This window comes from Rhinopithecus roxellana, chromosome 19 (genome assembly GCF_007565055.1).
Source record: "Rhinopithecus roxellana isolate Shanxi Qingling chromosome 19, ASM756505v1, whole genome shotgun sequence".
Classification (NCBI taxonomy): Eukaryota; Metazoa; Chordata; class Mammalia; order Primates; family Cercopithecidae; genus Rhinopithecus; species Rhinopithecus roxellana.
In genome coordinates, this window is record NC_044567.1 from 6,401,339 (window position 1) to 6,425,924 (window position 24,586).

At 51.7% G+C, this 24,586-nt stretch overlaps 1 long non-coding RNA gene across 1 annotated transcript; it reads right to left on the reverse strand.

Annotated features, from left to right (window-relative positions):
• Positions 1 to 747: 747 nt before the first annotated feature.
• LOC104659820 lies at positions 748 to 4,665 on the reverse strand. The gene is made up of 3 exons (XR_747637.2): positions 3,332 to 4,665; positions 1,469 to 1,616; positions 748 to 1,018 (listed from the first exon to the last, which is right to left on the reverse strand). It is a non-coding gene; the product is annotated as an uncharacterized LOC104659820 (long non-coding RNA).
• Between the last annotated feature and the right edge of the window lie 19,921 nt (positions 4,666 to 24,586).

Consider the following 24,586-nt stretch of genomic DNA (forward strand, 5'->3'; position numbering starts at 1 on the left):
AGCAGCAGTGGGACTGTGGTGGGATTCACCGCTGTAACTGGCACCCTCCTCCTCACCCTCCACACCCAGTCTCTGGGGGGCTGCTTGCTATGGAGCAAACTCTGTTTTCAAATAGTGACCAATTGCTAGCCCAAGCACAGAGTTGGTGGCATCCTCTTCCAGTAGGGCACAAACCGTGGCTTCCCCAGCTAGCCTCGGGGACTTAACCATCTTCTCTTCCCGGGGAGCCAAGGGCTCTGAGCTCCTGGTCCTGGCTTGGTAAATAACCATCTTCCCACCCCGGGGAGCCAAGGGCTCTGAGCTCCTGGTACTGGCTTGGTTAAGGCTTTGCTCACTTATTCAGGCCCCACTCAAACAACTATTTATTGAGCACCTACTATGTGCCAGGCACTGGGCTAGGCTGGCTCTTGCCCTCATGGAGGCTGCAGTTTAGTGGGGAGCAGACATCAATCAAATAGCCACCCAAATGCAGTCAGGATGACAGCTGTGGTCAGTGCAAAGAAAACGAAGAACATGATGCCCTAAGAGTATGTACGGGGGATTTGACCGGCGAGGGGAGCTGGGGGCCTTCTCCAACAAGGTAATGTCTGAGTTGAAACCCAAGGGATGGAAGAACAGCCCAGGCAGAGGAAGCAGTATATGCAAAAGTCCAGTGGCAGGAGGGAGCATATACAACGTGCTGGGAGAAGGCAGACAAGGCCGGAGTGCAGAGAGAGGAATGAGAGGTGGATGCAGACTGACAACTCAAGGCCTTCTAGATCATGTTTAAACCCTTGATCCAAGAACAGAGGAAGCCTCTTTGCATTTTGGAGTTGTGTTGGGTGTGGAAGGGGTGACATGATCATCTCAAGTTGGCTGCAGATTGGGGGTAATGAGAGCGGAGGTGGGAATCCTGTTAGGAGGTGGTGGCAGTGGTCCAGGAGAGAGCTGATGCTGGCTGGAACTAGCAGTTGGCAGGGGATTAGATAAGGGTGGTGTCAAGAATGACGGTTGGATTCCTGCCTGCAGCGTTTCTCACCTGTAAAGAGGAAAGAAACAGCTTGACTTTCTCCTGGCGATAAATGAATTAACGGAGACAAAAATTCTCTCAGGCAGGCATTGGTGTGAGCTGTGAGAGTGGCGCGGCTTGCTCTCCCCAGGCAGGTAGTTGTCTCTTGGTTCTACCCCACATCCATCAGGCTACCCATACCCATACATAACCTGATGATAAAACCTTGTACTGAAAACCGCAGCGAGCGTGATTTAGATTAGACTGCTGCCAACAGGGCTGGAGGAAGCTGTTGGTGGAACCAGGGCCAGGGGATGAAAGAGCAGACAGAATCCAGGTGGAGGGCCACATGCCTGGAGCACAGGAGAAAGGCTGTAAACACCTAACAGAACAGTTCAGGATCTGGTGAAGCTGGCAGTGGCCGGGGAATTAAGAGAGCCCAGGTGGAGGGAGCTTCAAAGGAGATTCCACACTCTGTACCTGCAAAGGTGATGCTCTTCAAAAACCTCAACCTGGGCCGGGTGCAGCGGCTCACGCCTGTAATCCCAGCACTTTGGGAGGCCAAGGCGGGCAGATCACAAGGTCAGGAGTTCGAGACCAGCCTGGCCAATATGGTGAAGCCTCGTCTCTAATAAAAAAAAAAAAAAAAAATACGAAAGTTAGCCGGGCATGGTGGCGCACGCCCGTAGTCCCAGGTACTCTGGAGGCTGAGGCAGGAGAATCGCTTGAACCCGGGAGGCGGAGGTTGCAGTGAGTTGAGATCGCACCACTGCACTCCAGGCTGGGTGACAGAGTGAGACTCCGTCTAAAATAAAAAAGGAAAGAACCTCCACCTCTTACAGCTTACCTCCTGGAGCCCCTGGTTGATGGAGGAAATAGAGCATGCCCAGAACACAGGGAGATGGAGTAGCCAGGATGCAGGGTATAGGCACAAGAGCTGGGCAGGCACACAGGGAACACGCCTGTGGGGATGGAGATGACTTGAGGGGCCTTCCCAGAGGAGAAGGAAGAGGTGGAGGAGAAGGAGGAGATATTCAGATGGATCTGGGGAATGCTGGATATGTCAGTCTTCTCTGGCTCAGCTGGGGTTTGCTCATTTAAGCTGACAGTGAGTTGGATGTTGAGTGATATTGACACCCCTCGCCCCACCCCACCCCCAATTCAGCACCTCCCTCCAGGATCTCACGTTGCTGTCAGTTTCCAGGCCTTTAGTAAAATGATGGTGGGCTCATCATTCAGCCCCCTCATTACCCTTTCCTCCTCTCCCGCTCCAGTTTATAACTCTATCCACTTTGGAAGATCTGCATGCTCTGCTCCTTGCTCCCACCTGCTCCTCCCTGGCCAAGGTCCAGAGTAGCCCCCACAGCGAGCACCCACTTGGCTGGGAGCTCAGGGTCTAGTGTGCCTCTGGTTCACATGTTGGCATTTGAGGAGGGCCTGAGTCATCTTGGTCTTCCCTGAGCATTGCTCTACCCCAAAGGAGGCCCCTGGCAGTAGGGGGACCAACCTTGGCCTTAGGTGTTGAAGTCAAGTGCAGGAAGGATTTCTTGGGCTACAAAGGGGGACAGCTGAGGGTGTGGAATTCGAGGAATCAACTTATGTGCTCCCTGTTGTATGGAAAGTCTGTGGCTGAGGGCTTGGCTGGGAGAGGGTATTGCCTCAGAGAGGAATAGGGACTGTAGCAATAGAGGGGCAAACAAATGGCTGTCAGCGCCACCCACACAGCCAGACGAGACATTTACATCTCACTGTGAACACAGCGCCTGGCCCAGAGTGGGCCTCCAGTGAATGCCTATGGAGAGAAGAGAGATTTTGGTTCCCAGTTCAATTTTCCTCTTAATCTTCCTGATCCTCTAGTTCCTTGTCTACCAAATGGGGTGACAATCTCTACTTCCTATCTTACCAGACTGTCACGAAGAACAAACTAACCAATGATGGCAAAAGTGCTTTGTAAGTACTTTGTAAACTCTGTTTGAAAACATACAGGAGGCCCAAGCCCAGCACAGTGCCGGGCCCACAGTGGCTGCTCAGTATTGAATAAATGAATGAATTACTTAATCCCTACCAGAATGTATGTTCCCCACAGGCACAGACCCAGCATGTTTCTCCTCAGCACCATTTCCCCAGTTCCTAGCACGGGGAAGGTGACTGACAAGTATTTGCATGGAATGAATGAATGAATGTTGAGACTTAATCCTACCTTCAGGAATCTTCGAGAACTTTGGAGGTGGTGAGGCTGATACCACAGGACAACAAACCATGCAGGCTCAACAACCCTGAAGGCAGCTATTATTTCCCAATTTACGGATGAGGAAACGGGCTTAGAGAGATTGAGTGACTTACCCAAGGCCCCACAGCACCTAGTCAGGGATGGATCAGGATGGGAACTCCGGACTCGGCCTCTGATGCCCATGCTTTTACTACCACAGAAGGCTCCTGCTGCTGGGGATCCAGTGGAGCACTGGCCTCCGTGACCATCCCCTGGACAAGCTGGAATGTTGTTTTGTGGTGGGAGGGTATGTCATAATTGCACAGCATCTCAGTGACTCTGCAGCAGGAGGCTGCTGGGTTCAAGAGGCCAAGATTCACTCAGGATGTGCCAGGTCCAGAGACACACACATGCCCAGGATGTCTGTGTCCAGATGAAGAGACTGGAGGCAGAGAGGAGACCTGCCGATGGACTTTCCTGACCCATAAATCTCTGTCGTGTCTGCACACAGCCAGCACCTTCCCTTTTGCACCCTGAGCCATCGCGGCCACCTCAGTGCTCCCACAGACCATGTTCCCTTGGGCAGGGACTCATCACACAACCGCTGCCCTTCCCTTCCCAGACTGAACTTCAGGCTCTACCATGCAGCTCACTGATTCCCAAAGTATGTTCTGTGGGACTATGTCTTGGGCTGTTTGTAGACACTGCTTGCAAAAAGATTACCTGTGATGGAAAAAGCCTGGGAAAACTGTATCAAATACGCTAACCTGGCTGCATGCTAACCTTGCAAGACTTCTCAGATCCTGTATTATGCTCATGTGGAATGTGAATCTCCAAGGGCTGAGGGGCTTCAGGAAAAAGCATTTTCTAAATTTATTTTAGCCCCAAGCTGTTTCTTCAGGAACATCTCTTGGGACTGATGTGCCCCAGGGTACATTTGGGGAGTCCTTGCTGTAGCTGTGGAGAGTCCCTGAGGTGTTTCAGCAGAATCAGAGGATATGATCAGTCAGTGTCTTAGGAAGACTGTAGGGTGGACTGGAGGAGCCAAGACGGGAGGCAGAGAGGGTACTTAGGAGGCTGCATCAACAGTCTGCAAAAGAGGAAAAGAGCCCTCTTGCCAGTCAGGCACAGTGCCAAACTGGGGTGTCTGTCTTCAGTGAGCTTGCAGTTGAAGCAGGTAGGCTGAGCGCCCACCAGGAGCTCTCCTCTGAGGCAGAAGATGCTAAGTGCTGCAAACGGAGCCGCATCGTCAATCCAAGAAGACTCCTGATAACTTATTCAACTGGCACTCCGTGGCTTTGGCCAGCTTCCTTTCATTTTCCTTTTCAGGAATCAATAAATAATTTGAAGTTGTCAGGTGGTACTTCGTTGTTGTTTTTTAACCCTCATTGATAGGGTTGATGGTCTCAGTGTTCATTCCCAAAAGTCACGTGGGGTCAGTCTATTGCCTCACTGGGGCATTGCAACTGAATGGGGAGACTTGGCTCTAAGGCTTTAAAGTGGTAAATGCCCAGTTTATTTTTAGCCTATTGTGGCACTGAGGACAATTTAGCATCAGCCAGGCATAGGGTATAGGTAGGGCATAATAACATCTGCATCCCCTCCTGTCCCCTAGCCTCTGCCCCTATCTTGCACTCACTCTGCAGCTCCATTTCATGGGATAATGTAATGGGCTAATGCTGCACCCCCTCCCTCTCCCCAGGAGGATCAGGGAGCAACCAGGTCCCCAGAAACACGGGACAAGAGCATAGTCTCTCTTCATTGTCCCTCCAAAGAGTCAATGTGGGAGACTGCCTGTTCTGCTTTAGTCTTCCATCTCCAGCGATTGTGGCTGTCAGGGTACTTTAGAGCGAGCACTGGGCTGTGAGTCAGGACATTTGGGATCTGGTCCTGCCTCTGCCACTACTGCGTGACATTCTCTGAGCCTCAGTTTCCTCATATGGATAATAGGTATTTGGGTCTTTTCCTTTGACTTGCTGTGATTCTCCTGAAACCCCTTCCTCCAGAGATCATCTCTGGGTTCACAGTTGGGGACATTGGAAACACCTTGGGAGGCTGAGGTGGGCAGATCACCTGAGGCCAGGAGTTCGAGACCAGCCCAGACAACACGGTGAAACCCCATCTCTACCAAAAAGATAAAAATTAGCTGGGTGTGGTGGCGCATACCTGTAGTCCCAGCTACTTGGGAGACTGAGGCAGGAGAATCACTTGAACCCAGGAGGTGGAGGTTGCAGTGAGCCGAGATTGCACCACTGCACTCCAGCCTAAGTGACAGAGTGAGACTCCATCTCAAATAAATAAATAAATAAATAAATAAATAAATAAATAAATAAAAGAAAAGAAAAAGAAAAAGAAAAAGGAAACACCTTCTCCTCCCTGCCCCAACAGGTTGAATTGGAATGGGATCCTTTCCCTCAGTTCCTGTCTCTCTTTGGAACCAACCTGGAAAACAGATTTGTTTCCAACATAAAAATCTAGTTGAGTCACTCCCCTCTTCAACAGCCTTCAGTGGCTCCCTATTAGCTTCAGGATAAAAGCATCTTTAGAAAGACATAAAAGGTCCTTGGTGGTCCAGCCTCTGCCTACTCTCCAAGCACCTCTCCTGCTTCTTGGCCACATTAGTCTTCAGCTTCCTGAATCTCATTGCAATTTCCCAAAAGGTTCATGTCCTATCCCTGTGCCTCACTCACGCTGGTTTTTTTTTTTTTTTTTTTTTTTTTCCTACTCAGAAGAGCTTCCTCCTGTTCGTTTGTCCCACAAGTTCCTATTTGGCCTTCAAGTCTGGCTCAAGTTCTAGCTCCTCCGTAAAGCCTTCCCTGTTTTCTGAGCACTTGCTAGGTGTCACTCACTGTGTCAAGCAGTCTCCATGCACCATCATTTAATTCTCACAACCCCATGAGATAACAGTGATTATTTTTCCTACTTTACAGATGTGGAAACTAAGGCATAGGTAGGGCATAGTAATACCTGCATCCTTCCTTGTCCCCAGCCTCCACCCCTGTCCCACACTCACTCTGAGGCTCTGGTTCATGGGAATAATGCAATGAGCTAATGCAGCACCCCCTTCACCTCCCCAGGTGAATCAGGGAGCAACCAGGTCCCCCATAAGTAACTTGTCCAGTATCACAAAATGAGCAGTCAGGATCAAGACCTCACTCCTTTCTGGCTCCAAAAGCCAAGTGTTCCCTTACTTCTGGCTCCTGTCCCCAAGCAGATTGCAGCTTGTATATACCAACCATCAAAAATCACTCTTTTACTATATGGTTCTTGTGTGTTTGCATGTCTGTAGTCCCACTAGACTGGAAGCTCCTTAAAGGCAGGGCTGTGATGATTAAGTTGGTATGTGCTTGACACATCACGGATGTGCAATTAATGCTGGGTAAGGAAGAAAGAAAGTGGAGGGGAAGACTCACTGGGTTCCCCACTGGAGCCCACAAAGCCTCTCACCCCAAAGCCTTGTGTAACTAGTTTGTAATTAATTAGCATTAGTTACCTATTGCTGCTGTGACGAATTACCACAAATGTAGTGGCTTACAAACAAATTGAGCTCAGAGGTCAGAAGTCTGAAATGGGTCAGCAGGGCTGGTTCCTTCTCAAGGGGAGAATTGATCCCTTGCCTTTTCCACTGACTAGAGGCTGCCTGCATCCCTTGGCTCATGGCCCCATCCTCACATCACTCCCACCTCAGCTTCTGTCCTCATGTCTCTGTGAGTCTCTTGACTCCCTCTTTCCCTGATAAGAGTATTTTATGATGACACTGAGCTCATCCAGACCATCCAGGATATTCTCCTCATCTCAAGATCCTTAATTACATCTGCAAAATCCCTTTTACCACATAAGTAATATATTTACAGGTTCTGGGGATGAGAATGTGGACATTTTTGAGGGGCCATTATTCTTCCCACCACACCCTGGAAACTGAGAATGAGTCAATTTGGGAAGAATGAAGACTTCCGGAGTCTCAAGTGAGCCCTCTGTCTGGCCTCACCTGCAATCACAGGGATGGGACTGTAGGAGGAGACAGGGTCTTGCTCCATCACCCAGGCTGGAGTCCAGTGGCTTGATCCCCGCAGACTGCAGCCTCAACCTCCTGGGCTCAAGCAATCCTCCCACCTCAGCCTCCAGAGTAGCAGGGACAACAGCACACACCACCATGCCCAGCTTGAGGGATATTCTATGAGCCCAGGATTCTACCCCTAAAGCAGGAGAGATTGAGGTCAGACCACAGGAGTACCATCTCCTTTTCTTGCCATGGGTGACACCTGCTTATCCAACTCCAGCTTTAATTCTGACTATCCCCCAAATCCCCTCAACCTCCACTGAGCTAAAGTCTTGTTGTTTCTGAGACCAAGGCTGGTGCCAGGGATCCGGGAACACCCACTCTCCCACATTACCTTTGCCTTCCTCTCCTGGTTCGAGACAGCAGGCTCTGTCTTGCGGGTTCTGTGTATGCACAGAGCCCTGCCAGCATGACTCAAATGGGGGCACAGGGACCCTTGAGTTCTCCTTGGGTGCCTTCAGCAGGAAAAAACAAAGGATAAAATATGGCCCTGCTTCTCACTGGAAGGTTTTTCAGGGAAAAGTTTGGTAATTTAACTGAGAGGTAAAATATTTTCATATTGAAATAACATGGACATGTTATGGAGAAGAATCCAAAATTGGCCAGAATTTTGGAAATAAAACTGGAGAATCCATTGCTGGGTAGCCACTGAAGGAAAAGCTGGAGGAAGCAGAGTGGGGTCCTCTACTGGGGGCCCTGGGTTGGGGTGGGGTTACGCTGAATTGTTGAGAGAGAAAACAGGTGTGTGCGTGTGTGTGCGTGCGCGCGCGAGTGTGTGTATTGAGGGCAGCCAGGAGTTAGGCGAATCTGGGGAGATGAATGGCAAATCTGTGTAGAATGAGGCCTGAGGGAGGTGGGGGTGAGGAAAATGTGCCTCTGTTCCTTCCATCCAGCTTTCCCGCCCGCCCCGCCACCAGCAGTCCTGCCTTCACCACTTCTTCCTTCAGAGCCTTAACTGGGACCTCTTGCAGGAGAGGCAGATGTTTCTAGATGAGGCCAGATGCTGAGAAACAAGGAGGAACTGGCCGCTCTGGGCTTAGATGCAGTGGGGAATAAAAGCAGGACAGGAAATGCATGAGAAGGGAGTGTGATCTCCAGCCAGAGCCCTTATAGGCACCGGCCCAGCGAACCCTCACGGCAACTGGGGGAAGCAGGTGTCAGGCCCATTTCACAGATGAATCAGTTGAGGCTCGGCACCACCGTCTCAGCTTCTGAGGTTGCCCATTTCTCCGCCCCAACCCTTTTACCACTCTTTCCATACTCTGGCTTGGGCTTTCTGCTTCAGATGGACGAATCCATCCCATACCTCCCCCACAGAATCCCCCTTCTCCCTTTCAGTCTCACATAGACCCTTCCTCCCTCTGTTTCCTTGCCTTGCTCCCCTGTGCTCTCCTTTCCTCCTCCTCCAGGAAGCTCACCTGAGGCCATTTCCCAGCTCTGTTCTGCTGGTCTGTCTCTTCTTCTACTTGCTCCCCTCCCCAAAGCGGACCGGGAGCCCCCTGTAAGCGCAGACTGTTCCTCCCATCAGCTCACCTAACTAGTTCAAGGCTCAGGACTTCTCACTTACAGTCTTTGTTGGGGCGGGACAGGCTAGTCCCCCATGGCAGGCGCTGGGCAGGGGAAGAAGTACAAAGGGAGCCGCCTGGGGGCCTCAGATGAGGAGAGAGTCTTGGCTTCGTCCCCAGCCCCATAAAAAAGGATGTTAACAGCCTCTTAGGGAGCGGGCGAGGGGCGATCAAAGAGGTGGCCGGGGGCTCACTGCTGAGGGAATGGCTCTGTCCACACTCAGGGTCAATGCTGACACCTCCTTTCTGCCCCACCAAATGGAGTGAAATAGTGGGAGGCTGCTGATGAAAGGAGAGTGGCTTATTCCAGGTCCCCACTCCTTCCTACCACCTCCCCCAACCAGGCTCCCCTTGGATGCCCCTCCCAACAAAAATCCGTGTCTTCCCTCCCAGGACACCCCAGCAGCTGTTTATTTCCTTCCATGGTGTGAGTGAGGGCTGAGCGGTATCAACTGGGAGAGAAGGAGGGGAAGGGGAGGGAGGTCCCAGCTGGCCTATAACAACCTGTGCTCCCACCAGCCTGAGTGCCCAAACCAGGATCTGAGAGAGGCTGGAAGGCCTTCCTGGAAGTGGGAAGTTGGGAAGCAGAGCCAGGCAGGGACTGCTATGGGAAAAAATCCAGAGAAAGCCAGCAAGGTATGGAGGAACCCAGGGGCTGGCAGTAGAAACCTGGATAGAGGGGTCAGAGGTGGTAAACAGGTGGTGGGTGGACTGAGGCTGGCAGAACCCTTGGTGGGAGCACCTTGTATGTATCGGGACCTTGGAGATGGTAAACTTGTTATTTTATAGGTGTGGAAACAGGCTCAAAGGCAAAGAGGGACTTGCTCAAAACCATATCAACACGAATCAGTGGCAGGGCCAGGACTAGGACCCAAGTCTGGACTTGGGAACAAGGAGCAAACGGCTTGTCTCCAGCACCCGGTGTCCATCTAAACTTACAACAATGGATTTCTCTTGAACATTATATCATGCACATTTTCATTGCACCTACATTCTGTGTCCTTCTCCCCGAGATTCTAATACCAGGCTTTTCCCCTTGGATTGCTCCATCCCTGAACCCCAACCCACCTGGGCCTTACTCTGTCTATAGAATCCCCTGGACCAGCCCTGGGAAAGGATGCCACACCCACCCCATTCACTCCCTGGGAGTCTCCATACCCCAGGCTTTTGCCTGTCTCCTGCCTCTGGCCACACCATTGATTTTCACAATTAACTGACTCAGGAGAGCTACAGCCATCCTCTCAGTGTATGTCTGCCCTGACCTCTTCTCCAGCTGATCCCTTATTTTCTCAGAAGTCACTTCCTGGGAGAATGGCTTGTCTGCCCTGGACAGCCCACCTCCAATACACAGCTCTTGCTTCTCATTCACGTACCATGCCAACCGTCGAGGGCTATGCACAGGCCACGGAACCAGAAAGCAACAAATTCATAAAACATCAGAGCTGGAAGGGACCTCAGAAGTGTCATCTACCCTCTACCTCATTAAACAGATAAGGAAACAAAGGGCCACAGAAGAGAGGTGACTTGTTCATGGTCGCCCATGGAGGTTCAGAATCCAGATTTCCTGACCCCAATCTGTGTTCTCTGCGTGGCTGGTCCGTGTGGTTTTCCAGATCAGGTACTTGTGGGTCCAGGAGTCACAGAGACGCTGGCCAACTCCCAGATTGCCTTCTGGCAAGACTTCTTTAAGTGGATGGCTTCAACTCGGGAGACAGGCCAAACAGGAAGGTGGAGAGTAGAGAAAGAGGAGAGAGGGCAGTTCACCCATCCATCAAACCAGTATTGAACATGTCTAACGTGCCAGACCCCATCACAGAAGCGGAGCTGAGCAAGTCATAGCCCCTGCCCCAGGCCTCTTAGGCAGGGAGGGGGCTGACACCCTGCTTACCGCACTACTGTGTGTGGAAGTGCTAGGCTAGCAATTCGAGCAAAGTGCTTGGAGGAGCACAGAGGAGACAGCAATTCATCCTGCCTGGGCAGGGAGGGGGAAGCTTCAGAGATGGTGGAAGGAGGAGAGCACAAGTTGCCAGGTGGAGATGGGGAAAGGGCATTCCTAGCAGAGCTGACAGCAGGAGCCAAGGCTGAGAGGAGGAAGATCCTTGGTACATTCTGGGCAAGGTAAGCAGTCCCACGTGCCCAGTAACTTACTAGATCCTGAGGGGCAAGTGGCCAGAGATGGGTTTAGAAAGGTATTCTGTGCCCACCTGCAAAGGCCCTTTAATGCTCTTTTTGAGAGTTTTTATTTACTTATATTTTTTTTTTTTGCGACAGAGCATAGCTCTGTCACCCAGGCTGGAGTGCAGTAGCGTGGTCTTGGCTCACTGCAAACTCCACCTCCTGGGTTCAAGTGATTCTCATGCCTCAGTCAACCAAGTAGATAGGATTACAGATGTGTGCCACCACGCCCAGCTAATTTTTGTATGTTTAGTAGAGAAGGGGTTTCACCACGTTGCCCAGGCTGGTCTCGAACTCCTGGCCTCAAGTGATCCACCTGCTTCAGCCTCCCAAAGTGCTGGAATTACAGGAGTGAGCCACCATAATGTTTTATCTTGAAAGTACTGGGAAGTCCATTTTTTAAAGGTAGAAAGTGAAGTATTCAATTGCACATGAAGAAGTGCACTCCAGCAGCAGCATAGAGGAAAGAATTGAAGGGAAGGACCCTGGAGACCCACTGGGAGAGTATTGAAATTTTCCAGGTGAGAGAGGCCCAGGGTCTGAGCCATACCACTGACACACAGCTGGGAAGAAGAGGTCCCATGAGGGTCCCATTTCACAACAAAACTGGCCAGATTCCACACCCACATGCCTGGTCAGATATGGAATGGGAAAATGCAGAGGGAGGAGTATCCCTACGTTCCTGGCTTGGGCAGCCAGTGGCTAATGGTACCTTTTGCAGAGAAGAGAGGAATGGACTGGGGAGGGAGGGATAATGAGCTCAGGTCTCAACACAGTGAGTTAGAGGTCCCTGTGGGACAGCTGGTTGGCCATGTCACATAGGCAGGTGGCTAAATGAGGCTGTGTTCAGGACAGAATCAGAGTTGTGTGGCTTGGAGATCATCTCCTCAAGCTCTGAGGCCAAACAGACCTGGGTTCCAATCCAGCTCCTATGTTCTTACTTGGGTCCTCGGACAAGTCCCTTATCCTCTCCAAGCTTCAGTAATCTCAGCTATAAAATGGGAAAGTAATAGCAATGATCAAATGAGACCAAGTCATGGTCAGCCTTGTCTCATAGCCACGAACTGGCTGTTTCTCCCTCCACCTTCTTTGACTCCCTCAGTGCAATTCTAGTTCCCCAAATTCATTACTACCTAAGAGGTCCAGACAGAGGACTTCCTCCCCTGACACTACCTTGATGCCAACCATTGACTAGTCATTAGAGTCCAGCTTTGGGGCTTCAGCCGGCTGCCAAGAACATCAATACAGAGACTCCCAAGGACTAAGGCAGGCAGCTCTAGGCTCTGGCTAGGCTGACAGGGTGTGGTTGTTCACTACCTGGCCGAGCTAGGTCTCTGATATGCCCTTGCCTTCTGTGGGCTTCCACTCCCTCCTCTGCTAGAGGAGGGGGCAAGTTTGAATGGCAGGAGTTGGCCTGAGTGATCCCGGAACCCGGCCCAGTGCTCTTACTTCTTAGGACCTGGCAACGCAGGTCTAGCCTCTGCTGAGGAAGATGAAGGAAAGGGGCAGGAGCCCTGCTCCCTGGCTGCGCTAAGGGGTCACTGGCGGGGTCTTTTCTCACGGTGAACCCGTCTGGAGGGTGGACGGGGCAGGTGGGAGGGCCCGTGTCAGGGAGCATCCAATGTCTTCGCGCCATGCCAATGGCACGCAAATGACCCGCATGCGGCCCTGCCCGCCGCAGCTTCTCGGCGCGAGGGTCTTCTCAGCGGTTCTGAATGGAAAGGGCGCTGGAGACGGGGAGGCCGTCCAGAGAGAAGCAGCACTCCCCACCCCGCCAGAGCCAGGGCCCCACTTTGGTGGGAGGGAGGGGCGAGTCGGCCCTAATGGCTCATGATTCATCGCTGGGCTCTTGTCTGCGCTAATTGGCTGGGCCGGGGACTGATTCATGGCAGGGAGCCGGGCTCTCGGGGACCCCCGTGTCCCTCCCCCGCGCCTCCCGCCCAGGAAAGGCTGCGTGAGGCTTTTAGATCCCGGATCTGCTCCAAGGGACCGCTGCCCGGCATCCATCACGGCTGACAGGCTCGGGGTGGGGGCGGGGACGCTGACACGGAGCTGCCAGCGGATGCGACCGACCCCACCGGGCACCCCAGCCACGGAGCGGCTTCCGAGGGCAGGCTGGGGCCTGGGCGGGGTCCTAGGGAGTGACACAGGGGACATCCAGGCAAGTGTGAGTGGTGAGGGGTGGCCTCCTAGAAGAGGGGAAAATGGAGTGCAGCTGGAAAATGGGAAGAGCATTGGGGGCAGGAGGAGAGGCTTTGGGAACAAGAGAGCGCGGAGCTCAAAGAGAACAGAGATCTGTCCCACGGTGCTCTGAGCTTCATCTCAAGTTGCCCAGAACAAAAAAGACCTAAGGCTTTGTTTGATAAATTGCTGTGTGACCTTTGGTAAGTCGCTATCCAGCCACTATCCTCCACTTCTCAGGACTTTAGTGGAAGAGGATCATCCCCAGGCATAGGCACTTTTGGGAACCTTTCTTTGGCAGCATCTTGCTCCAGGCACCCATGACTCCCTATACTGTCATGAATTCATTACACTTTACAATGACAAAAAATGTCCACCAGTGCCTGCCCTCCTGGGTCTAGGGATGGGTTGAGGCTCTGCTCCCTGAACAGAACAACCCCCAACACACATACACACCCATACTCCTCCAGAGTATCTCACCACATAGAGAGATTTTCAAGTTCTCCAAGGTCACTAATGTCTCCACCCCACATCTGGGCCGAGGCAGGGCATGAAAGCACACACCCACCAGGCTGGGAGGGGAGGGCAGCTGTCCACCCTGGCTGTCAGAAATAGAGCAGACTCTGGGCAGGGGCTGGGCAGGGGCTGGGCAGGGCAGGGCAGGGCAGGGCTAGAGGTTAGAAGGGGCCTGGCTGAAGCTCAGGAAATACCTCCTGCTGGAATCCATGAATGAATACTGTCCTGCAGCCTCCGCAGAGGGAGCCCTGGGCTTGCAGTGCAGAGGATGAATGGAGAATGCAGTCCGCAGCGAGGCACCACCAGCCTCTCGGTGGCTCCAGCCAAAAGCCCAGGCGTCATCTCTACTCTTCCCTTTGACCCTCAGCCACAGCCAGTTGTCAGCAAAGCCTGCTGGCTCTGATTCTAAACTAAACCTAGAATCAGGCTCTTTTCTCTGTGTCCACTGCCGCCAGCAGCTCTCAGCCGGACACTGCAACAGCGGGGGTCTGCTCTCCCCTCCTGGCCTCCATGCTGGCACCTGCAAGCCTTTCTCTGCACAGCAGCAGGAAGGATCTTTTAGACATAAATCAGATCTCGTCACTCTGCTACTCAAAACCGTCTCATGGCTTTTCCATCACATTTAGGAGAAAATCCAACCTCCTTGCCTTAACCTTCCAAAGCCATATGCAGTCTGGCCCCTGGCTAGCTCTCTGACCCCACCTCTGGCCAGTCTCACTCCACTTACTCTGGCCTTTCTCTTCTGGCTCTAAATCTACCAAACTCATTCACATTCAGGGATTTCAGGGTCATTCCCATTTCAGAACCTTTACACCTGCTGCTCTTTCTGCCCAGAATGCTTCCCCCACCCCCAAGTTCTGAATCTGGTTAGCTCCTTCTTGGCCTTCAGGCATCAGCTTAAGTATCACTTCCTCAGAGAGGCCCTCCATGACTACACCATCTGTTGCAGCCCCCAGGCACTCTCTATCATATCAGCCTATTTTATTATCTCATCCTTGTAATGATCTGATAAATTCTCATTTATTTATTAAAAATCTGCAGCCCTCCCTGCCCAGTCCTGTCTCCTGAGCCTTCTCGGTACTAGCCAGAGAAGTGGTAGACAACTAGCCAGAGTAGTACTAGACAACTGCTTTTGGGGGTTGTCTGGATCTCTCCTAGCACTCTGAGGGTTGAACGAAGGACTCAAAGGGCAGGACTTGCCGTCAGCTTTTCCTAATGGGATATTTTGCCGCTTCTGCTTTTGTTTTTGGAAAGTTCGTCTTCTCCATGCCCTCCCCTACAGTTGGACAGCTAGCCCTAATCCATGGCCAGCCCATCTCCTCCACAGTCATCTTCTCTCCCACCCTGTATCCCACCCCATGGCCTCCCGCAGGCAGGAAGCCAAGGGGCAGAGCTATGGTGGGAGTGTGGTCACCAGAATGTGGCCCCTCTCTGCTCAGGGTCTCTGTGGCTTTGTAAGAGGACAGGTGGCTTGTGGGCTCTGAAGCTGGCAGAGAGGGGGACCCCCAGCATCCAGGAGTCTGGCACCCCCCACATCTCCATGCCCATCCTCTGCCCCTGGGGAGGAGGAGTAAGAAGAGCTGTGTCAGGAGAGAGGGTCCCACCCAGGAGGAGGTGGCCACGCCCTGCAGGACTGCTGGGCCAGGAAGTCCGTCTAACCTCGCCTCCATCCACTCTGCTGCAATTTGAGCTCTCGGGTGACCTGAGTGACCCTAATCCTCCCATAGGATTTATTTCCTTTCCTCCAGCCCCACCACAGAGGAAACTGGGGGTCAGAGGTCAGGAGAGAAGAGGCCAAGTTCATGTCCTCAGTGCTTAGAGGCCAGGGTCAACAGGAAGAGGCTCTGCTGTATAATTGGAAGTAGGGCCACACTGGAGGAACAAATCTCCATTTTCTGGAAGGAAAACTGAGGCATGGAGGGCTGGTTCTACCTGCCTAAGGCCACCTGGGGACCAGGTTCCTCCTGCCGCTCCTGCCTTCCCCCTTTCCTGGAGGGCTCCAACTGCCTTCAGCCACCGCCCCACAGACACCATCCCCCATGGGGAGCCCCTGAGATGTCCAACACTCCCTGTGCCTCTTCTTTCCCTTCTCTCTCCCCTAAGAAGGGTTGGGCTTCCTGAAGGAATGTGGTGACCTCTGACTCTGGTGGTGGCCACTGCTGGCTCTGCCCAATGCCTCCTCCCTGGGGGAGGCTGCTTGTCTCTGTAGTGGACCCAGTAGGTGCTTTGAGGCAAGTGGTGTTTCTTCTCTGAGCCTCAGTTTCTCCATTTGCACAGTAAGCCAAAGGGCCTTCTGCAGCATCTGTTCTGTGAAGCCATCCAGCTGGGAGATGGGGGGTCAATGTACATACAAGGGGATGGGGCGTGTCCGCAAAGGGGAGTGGAGGTGGAGACTGCAGTGCCATTCTGAGATCTATCACCTTGGCCACTCTCTGGTCCTTTTAATTTTATTTCTTTACTAACCTTCTTCTTGCCCATGCCTGGCTCTGGTTAATTGGGAGAAAAAAAAAAACTGGGGAGGGGCCTATAGAAGAAAGGAGCAGAACGGGCGCGGTGGCTCAAGCCTGTAATCCCAGCACTTTGGGAGGCTGAGACGGGTGGATCACGAGGTCAGGAGATCGAGACCATCCTGGCTAACACAGTGAAACCCCGTCTCTACTAAAAATACAAAAAAACTAGCCGGGCGAGGTGGGGGCGCCTGTAGTCCCAGCTACTCGGGAGGCTGAGGCAGGAGAATGGCGTGAACCCGGGAGGCGGAGCTTGCAGTGAGCTGAGATCTGGCCACTGCACTCCAGCCTGGGTGACAGCGCGAGACTCCGTCTCAAAAAAAAAAAAAAAAAAAAAAAAGAAGAAAGGAGCAGAAGGCATGGGAGGACCCCCCATCACCTCCTATCCTGTTCCAGCCATCAGCCACTGACCATCTGTTCGCAACTCACTGTCTGCCGAGGAGGGCGGCGTGGCCCCACTCTAAGGGCTACCGTTTGTGGAGAGACACAGGCCTCATCTCTTAGGGAACCCCACAGGGAGGCACAGGTCCTGCCCTCAGGCCCTTTTTAAAGCAGAGGTCTCCCTGGCCTAAGGTCATTCTTCCCCCAAATCTACTGATACCAAGACATGAAGATTATTTATCTCATACTGGGAGAGACTTGGCAGCCACCCCAGCTCCTGGGGGCTCAGAGAGGGTGAAATCTGGGTCTGGGACCACCCTGTGAGTGAGCCACAAAGGTTGTATGTTGGGTTGAGCCCATCCTTGGGGTCACCAGAAAAAGGGCAGGAAACCCAACAGGTTGAATTTCTGAAAAATGCACCAGGATCAAGTATATTTTCTCAGCCATCTCCAGTGTGGTTTTAAATGGAAAACACCAGCCACCAGGGCAGAAGCATGTTTAGATGAAGAAGGTCCCTCCCTCCCCCACCCGCCTGGGAGCTTTCCTTTTGCAAAGGCAAACATGTGATTATATTTATTTTGCAGGCCTGGGAGGCCCAACTCTTACCCCTCTCCTTCTCCCCACTGGGGGAACACAGATCTGGGCTTTACCACCAGCAGTTTCTTCTGCTAGGAGCTTAGGGGTAGTGGAGAGTTGCTGGGCTCAGAGAGGAGGATCAGAGTTCCAGCCTCTGCTTTGGATGACCTGGAGAAACTAAGTGAACTCAGTTTTCTCCATCTGTGAAATGGAGGTGATCAGGTCTCCTCCTGTGGTCACCAGCCTGCAATATGGTGCATAATGAACTTTGCCTCCTGAAATCTGTGCTCTGTGTCCCTTCTCACACTGCATAGGGCTCAAGTCTATAACCAATTGCATATTGCAGAAACGATTGTGTGAGATGTCATAAAAGACAAACCTTCCTCCTTGTTCTCTCCTAGATCCCTTGCTTTATGGGAAGCCAGCTGCTATGTTGTAAGGACACTTGAGCAGTCCTATGGGGAGATCCATGTGCTGGCAGGGTCACAGTCAGCCAGGTGAGCTAGCCATCTTAGAAGTGGCTCCTCCACCCCAGTCAAGCCTTCAGATGACTGCAGCCCCAGGTGACACATGACTGCAGTCTCTCCAGAGACCTCTAGCTAGAACTACCCAGCTAAGTTGCTCCCAGATTCCTAACCCACAGAAGCTATGTGAGGCAGTCAATGGTTGTAATTGGTTTAGGTCTCTAAATTTTTTTTTTTTTTTTTTTTTTTTTGAGACTGAGTTTTGCTCTTGTTGCCCAGATTGGAGTGCAATGGCGTGATCTTGGCTCACCACAACCTCTGCCTCCCAGGTTCAAGTAATTCTCCTGCCTCAGCCTCCCGAGTAGCTGGGATTACAGGCATGCACCACCATGCCCAGCTAATTTTGTATTTTTAGTAGAGACGGGGTTTCTCCATGTTGAGGATAGTCTCAAACTCCTGACCTCAGGTGATCCACCCACCTCAGCCTCCCAAAGTGCTGGGATTACAGGCGTGAGCCCCCACACCCGGCCTAGGTCTCCAAATTTTGGGGGTAATCTGTTATGCAGCAATAGATAACTAGTCCATCCCAACAGTCCCTAATCCTTCTGGCCTGAACCACACCAGCAGCTGCCCCCTTGTCTATGGGCCTTGGGTCCCTCTCTATCCCATTTGTGCCACCCGCCACATGCCAGAACAGCCTTCTTTGCCTTTGTTCATCTGCTGGTGTTTCCCAAACTTGTCTGAGCGTAACAATCACTGGGAAACCTTGTTAAAAATCCGTAATCCCTCTAGAGGATCTGAGTCACCCCAACAAGTTTAATGATCCAGCAACTCTGGAAAACTCTAATCTGTGTAGAAGCTTCTTACATGGCTCCTACCACATAATAGTTATTCAATAAATTTTTTTCCCCAAAAGCTCCATTTCCACCCTTATCTTCTTAAGGGATGCCGCATAATGAACGCACATGCCACATGCCAGAAGATGCTAAGCATTCGCCTATTAATTCTCACTACTGGTTAGGTGTGGTGGAGCACACCTGTAATTTCAGCACTTTGGGAGGCCAAGGCAGGAGGATTGCTTGAGCTCAAAAGTTCAAGACCAGCCTGGGTCACATGGCAAAACCCCATCTCTACAAAAAATACAAAAAATTAGTCAGGCATGGTGGCATGTGCCTGTAGTACCAGCTAATCAGAAGGCTGAGGTGAGAGGATCACTTGAGCCTGGGAGGTCAAGGCTGCAGTGATCTGTGATCATGGCACTAGGCAACAGAGACCCTGTATTAGTCCGTTCTCACATTGCTATAAAGAACTACCTGAGACTGGGTAATTTATAAATAAAAGAGGTTAAATTGACTCACAGTTCCACCAGCTGTACAGGAAGCATGACTGGGGAGGCCTCAGGAAACTTACAATCATGGTGGAAGGCAAAGGGGCAGCAAGCACATCTTCACATGGCAGCAGGAGAGAGAGAGAGGTGGAGAGGTGCTATACTCTTTGAAACAAGCAGATTTCGGGAGAACTCTATTATGAGACAACACTAGGAGTATGGTGCTAAACCATTAGAAACCACCCCCATGATCCAGTCACCTCCCACCAGGCCCCAGGCCCCACCTCCAACACTGGAAATTACAATTCAACTTGAGATTTGGGTGGGGACACAGAATAAAATCATATCAGATCCTGTCTAAAAAAAAAAAAAATTCTCATTCCTCCTCTGAGGTGGTTTGTGCTAGAAAGCTGTGGAGCCAGGACTTGAAACCAGCTCCTTTCCCTCCACAGTCTACTCTTAACCACTGCCCCACACCACCTCCCATAGGCACCACCCCTGCCCACTGGCTGGTGTCTCCCTGAGGGCTGTCTTCACATTCTTCTCTCATTTTGTCCCCAGCTCATCCTACTTTGGCCCGGTTTGATCCAACTCACAGTTCTGGCATCTTCCTTGTGTCAGATTAGCTCTCCCTGTCCCCTAACCAATTCCTTCACTAAATTTCATGCCAGCTATTCCCTGTCTGCACCCCTACCAAACTCTATGGCTCCCTTTGCCAGGAAGCCTGCCTGGGCTGCCTGCTTCATTTTCATGTCTCATTCTCTGTCCCTGGGTCTAGGCTGGGGCCCCCAGTGCATTAGTCTGGCCACCCTGCCCCACCCTACCTGCCTCAGTTTCAAGGCTCCACGAGGGTCAGAAACTCTGAAAGGGGGTTGCTCAGTTCAAAGGCAGCCTGGCAGCAGCTGAGCTGTCTGATTTGTGGTCAGTCACTTGAATTCTCTGAGCCTCAGTTTTCTTATTCCTACAAGGGGCATCTAAAACCTCCCTCCCATGGCTTGTGGTAAGGGCTCAATGAGACTGTGACTTTGAAAAGCACCTACAGGCCAGGTGCAGTGGCTCATGCCCGTAATTCCAGCACTGTGGGATGCTGAGGCAGGTGGATCAATTGAGGTCAGGAGCTCGTGATCAGCCTGACCAACATGGTGAAACCCCATCTCTACTAAAAATACAAAAATTAGCAGGGTGTGGTGGCATGTGCCTATAGTTGCAGCTACTCAGGAGGCTGAGGCACAAGAATCGCTTGAACCCAGGAGGCAGAGGTTGCATTGAGCCCTGGTCATGCCATTGCACTCCAGCCTGAGCAACAAGAGTGAAACTCCATCTCAAAAAAAAAAGAAAAAAGAAAAGCACCTTACAGGTTGCAAAGTGCTGTATAAATGTGAAGGGTTAGTATATATGAGTTCTCAACACTGCCTTTCCTCCACCACACACATACATGCACACATACACACACCCTCTGCTGAAGTCCAGGGGTTACTTTATTAGCGCTTCCCAAAGCACCCCAAGTCTTCGTTCATGCCACCTCCACTGCCCAGAAGCTCTTCCCTTTCTTCTTTGCCTGGCTTGCCCTTATTCATCCTTCTCACTCCAGCTCAAGTGTCACTGCCTCCATGAAGCCCTCCACTTCTCCTGGCAGAATTATTGATGCCTTCCATCTTCTGCGTGGGTGCCTTTACTGTTTTCATCATCCTACTTGTGTCAGCTTACACAGCCACCTCCCCCAGTGGACCATCTTATTCACCTCCGTCTGTTTTCATGCAGCAGACACTCAATACATGCAGATTAGTTTTACTTTCCCTGCTATACATTCCAGTCTTACTTAATCATAGTTTGCTACTTCTCTTTGCTGTCCATAAACATTTCTCATTCAAATAGGTCTGCAGGATTCACTCCCTTCCCCGCTAAAAACAATCTCGATCCATTACCTGCCCTCTGCAAAAAGAACCAAAACGAGGCGTGACTGTGGTCTGGCACTCAGCCTCTCTCCTAGGGCCTGGGACAGACAAGAAAGGCATTGGGAGGGTGCAGGCAGGTAGGAGGCTCTATCACCCCACCCCCACCCAAGGGGAATTGGCTTTGGCTCCACTGTTGCGGGGATGGGGGTGGGGGGTCAGTATTTGGTTTTCATTTATGCCTTGGAAGTTGGCTTGGGCTGTCAGGGGAACTGGGAGGGGAGCCTGGCTGGTGGCAGGGGGTGTCTCTGTGAGTAGTCCTTGACATCTCATTGACTTTCTCCCTGTGCCGAGGGCAAGATCAAACATCAAAAGCACGGCCTGGCTGGTGCCTAGGCTAATGGAACCAGGCAAGCCTCTTCCAGATGTCTGCAGCTGTTTTCTCCTATTCCCCATCCAGAGTCTTGGGCTTGGAGACTCATGTGAGCTGCCCAGTGGGTCACACGTCCCCAGGTTTGGGACTGAGGCTGGCCTCCCCTTCTCCCACCCATGGCCCCAGTTCTCCACTGATGGAGACTCTCTCACCTCCCCCACTTCCCCTCCTTCTAGCCAAGGATTCTTTTAAGGCACCATCTACTGGGAAGTCCTTCTTGCTATAGAACTTGCTACCTTCCTGCTGCAACAGTTTATCTCCTGGGACTGGAGGAAGGGAGAGGAGGAGATATGCTCAGGCAGAGAGGAAGGAAAGAGAGATGTTTGGGATCATTTGACATGGGGAAATGTGGGGAGATAATGAAATACGTGGAGCTCAAGTTAATTTGAAAATGGGAGCACTCCACTTCCAGGCACTCAGCCTCTCCGATATCCTCAGAGAGGATATCAGCCTCTTAGCTGTCCAAATCCCTCTTCCCAAACGTTATAAGCTTCTAATAAGGATGTAATACAATTGAATTTATTACAAACTTAATTGTTTATAGAAATTTACCCAGCTGCAGACAGGACTGGGAGGAAGAACCCAGTGGGAGGATGGGAGAGCTGGAGAAACAAATGAGGAGAAGGGAGAGGAATGGAGGAGGGATGGGAAGACAGAAAGGGAAAGAAAAAGGAGGAGAGGAACACAATGAAGAGAACCAAGGAGGAAGGGTATCTGGAGAAGGAATCAGAGAGGAAGAGGATGGGATGGAAAGAAGCAGCTAAAGACAGACTAGGGGGAGAGTCGAGAGGAAATGCAAAGGAAGAGGGCTCAACAAGGAAGAAAAGAGAGGAGAGAAAGGCAGAGACGGGGAGACAGGAGAAGGTAGAGAAGGCGGGGAAGGCAGGGAGGAGGGAAGAAACCCTGCAGATAGCAGTGGGGCCTTGCTGCCCAGAGAGGATGGTCTCTACCAGCGGAGGAGACACAGACCACTGGTGCCCAGCCATGCTCAGAGGACTGGGGACAGTGGAAGACAGGGGGTTACTGGGAGAATTAGCCTGGGGGATTGCTGCCAGGGGGAGAGAAAAGAGTGTCCTCTATAGGTGGGAGAGCTGGGCGATCAACTATGGACCAGTTTCCTCCGAGGTGGCATCCCCAGGTCAGGATGATCAGAAGGTGAGGCTTTGGGTGCTACAGAATCCGTGCAGAGGGGCTAGAGCCAGCTGCCTCCGTCCCTTCCAGTCTGCATCTGTGAGATGGGGAGGGTCCCTCTGCCCTCATGTCTCCCAGGAATGGTGTGGGATTCGGTGCTGCCGCTCAGTTTTTGGATGGGGACCCGAGGCTCAGGGACGGGGTAGTGATGTTTCCAAGGTTACCCTCAGAGAGTGGCAGGGTTGCAGTCAGAACTCGGGTCATCTTAACTCCCAGTCAAGAGCTCAGTCTGCAAAGAGTAAGTCATCGAAGGATTTTGGTGCTGATTTCTAAAGCGGCAGGAGAGCCAGGGGAAGGCTGGGGAGTTTTGGCTCACCTGAGGCCTGGCTGTCAGTCCATGACTCCATGCCTCCATGGCTCTGAGGAGGCCCCAGCCCATGTTGGTGAGAGAGTGCTGTGTGTAAGGAATGGGTCCCATCAGCCTGAGAGGGAGAGGCTACATTGAGCCCTCACACAAATCCATGTAGTGGCCAGGTGGGACACTATGGGTGGGGCTTGGAGAAGGGAAAAACTTCCAGAGACAGCTTTTCAGGACTGGTGCTGAGACAGGGACGCCTGTGTTGCAAATGTGGGGGAAGGCATCTATCTGCAGGGAGACATCTGCTCTTACTCAATTGATCACAGCCGTAGGCTGGTTTTTCTGGCTGAGCCCTGGCTGTATCTAGAAACTTCCAGGACCCTCTCCTCTGCTATGGGTGCTATGTCATATTGTCCTTCTCCTTGGCTGTCTACTCCCTCATCCCAACACACATTGAACACACACAGAAATGCACATTCTTTCATTCATTCAATAAACACACAAGCAATTAGCACACGTCAGGCACAGCCCTAGGCACTGGGGATTCACCAGCATGGCGCCCATTATGCAAGAACATACAGTCTAAGAGGCAGAGGCAGACATAGTCTGGACAATTCTACAATAGGAGGAACACGGATCCTGGCATGAAGTGGGTAACCAATGAACTTCACTCTCGCCCAGGCTGGGTTGCAGTGGTGCAATCATAGCTCACTGCAGCTTCAACCTCCTGGGTTCAAGGGATCTTCCTGCCTCAGCCTCCTGAGTAGCTGAGATTACAGGTGTGAGCACCACATCACCTAATGTTTTTATTTTTTTTTGTAGATGTGGGGTCTCCGTGTGTTGCTCAGGCTGGTCTCAAACTCCTGGCCACAAGTGATCCACCTGCCTCAGTCTCCCAAAGTGTTGGAATTACAGGCATGAGCCACCACTCCTGGCAATACTCGTTGAATGAATAGTGTGAACCTAGTGCTGGGAAGCAGAGGGGAGAAGGGGGCTCACTGTCTGTGGGAGCTGGCCAAGTAGTCACAGAGGAGCAGCATTTGGACAAGGTTTAGGAGACTCCAAGCTCCCTGAAGGCAGGAGCTGTGTCCCAGTCATCCTCAGATTCCACCACCCTGTGTAGTCTGGCATAGAGCAGGAGCAAAGTGTTTGACAAATGAATGATGCTTTAGTCAGGAACCTCTGGGTTGTCAATAACAGAAGTCCATCTCAAACCTGCCTAAGAAAAAAAGAAACTTTATGGCTCAACACGACTTACGTTTACTGCAGTAGGGTTAGGGTTGAGGTCTGGTTAAAGCTAGGTGCATGTGTTAAATGTCACCATTGACCATCTCTTGGCTCTGCTTTTTCCGTATATCAGCTTTATTCTCAATCAAGCTCTCCCAGGAAGTGGCAACCCCAGCACAAAGAAAGCACTTCTTTCCCTGCAGCCCGAAAGAAAGTCCAGGGCTGACTCAATGCAGATAATGATATTCCTATCCCTGAACCAATCAGATGGCTGGGGTTATTGTATGCAAATTTGCCCTGCCTTGGTCACATGGCCACACTCAGAGTGGGCAGAGGGGTGAAGGTGGAGTGAAAGTAAACTTCCCTCCATAAAAGAGTTGAGAAGAGGAAATTTCCCATAAACAAAAAGGCGAAGTGGTGCTGAGAAACAGATGCCCATGACAAATGAATACATGAATGATTAGACAAGTGAATTGGGCCTGGAAGGGTGAATAGGAGTTCACCAGGTAGAGAAAAGAGTGAGGGTCCCCTTATATGCATGTGTATGGACACAGAGTCTGATTTCAATTCCTTTTAATTCTCAACCCTGGCTGTCC